At 28.6% G+C, this 1,488-nt stretch overlaps 1 long non-coding RNA gene across 1 annotated transcript in view; it reads left to right on the top strand.

Moving 5' to 3' along the window:
- LOC104783333 overlaps positions 617 to 1,488 on the top strand; it is a 2,269-nt gene continuing 1,397 nt past the window's right edge. Inside the window, exon 1 of the long non-coding RNA XR_767224.1 lies at positions 617 to 725. This is a non-coding gene — a long non-coding RNA (uncharacterized LOC104783333). The remainder of the gene's footprint in view (positions 726 to 1,488) is intronic.

The raw sequence follows: 1,488 nt of genomic DNA, 5'->3' as shown, positions 1-1,488 counted from the left end.
ATACTAGCTCCTCGGAAACACAGCTGCTGCTTCTGAATCCGTCTCGCCGATATGGAGAAGGGAGTGGAAAGTTTGATGCGAGACAGAGACTGATGGATCACTAGAGCACAAGTATTCATGGCCAAAAGAACTAAGACCTTTTGCATCACAATTAGAAGAAGAGGAGGAGACAAAGTGATGAGAAGAGATCAGTTCACTCGATTTTCTTTTGGATAGGGAACCATAGCCACCCAATCATTTTGAAGCGATGTGTCAGCCCCCTAATCATAATATTATAATAAATAATTATTTATATACAGTATTATAATATTAGGTGCAACAAATTTTACTTTAAAATAAAAAACAACAACAACTAATTTTAACACTTTTATAGGATTATTTTATGGACTACATTTATTTATATTTTTTTTAGAAAATTGACCCTTTCTTCTATTATATAATTGGTGTAGCAATTTTTTATTTTAAAAAAAAACTATTTTTAACATTTGTGTAGGATTATTTTATGGAATACATTTATTCCTTTCTATTTCTAGAAATAAACCATTTCTTCCATTTCTTCTATATATACTTGATAACTGTGTTATATACATTCTCATAAAAAAAAGAGAAGAAAAAAATATAATTCAAAAGTAAACACACAAAAAAAAGGATAAATAAAAGAACAAGTAGTGCGTATGTCGCTGGTTTCATCACTCGTGTGATGATCTTGTTGTTGATTTTTACAGGTATGTATACATTATGACATATGAAATATTGTCCATATATTATTTGTGTTTGAATTTATAAGATATAACTATTGCATATATATTTACGGGAGGTGATGACAATTTCCCCAAATGATCAGATCTGATTGTATATTAAGCGATTATTATTTTCTTTCGACAGAAGGAAATCAAGCCAATTAGGCCTGGGCATTCGGTTAACCATTCGGTTTCGGTTCGGTTGTATTCGGTTTCGGTTATTTTGGATATAGTAATATAGTAACCATTTGGATATTTTTGAAATTTCGGTTCGGTTCGGTTCGGTTTCTTTCGGTTCGGTTTCGGTTTGGTTATTTAAATAAATAACCATAACTAACATAAATTATATTAACATTAACCAAATAAACCAAATATAACCAAAACTAACCGAATATAACCAAAATTAACCAAATATACAATAACAAAAATACAAAAAAGGGAAAAATATGGATTCAATTTTACAAAATAGTATTTAACTTTGTAAATTCAAAATAATAACATTTACATATATTGATTATTTAAAATATTTAATTGTTTTGAATCTAGAAATAATTTATATTTTAAGTTTATTTTATAGTTTTGCATAATATTAAGTATATAATATTTGATATCTTCTAGGTTTTCGGATATTTCGGTTAACCATTTAATTGTCGGTTCGGTTCGGTTCGGTTTCAGTTAGTTTGGATATAGATTTTTACTAACCATTCGGGTATTTGAAGAATTTCGGTTCGGTTCGGTTTGGTTTTTT

The sequence above is a fragment of the Camelina sativa genome, chromosome 4, assembly GCF_000633955.1.
Source record: "Camelina sativa cultivar DH55 chromosome 4, Cs, whole genome shotgun sequence".
Taxonomy (NCBI): Eukaryota; Viridiplantae; Streptophyta; class Magnoliopsida; order Brassicales; family Brassicaceae; genus Camelina; species Camelina sativa.
Note: the sequence above shows the minus strand (reverse complement) of the source record. Positions and strands in the feature narration are given on the sequence as shown.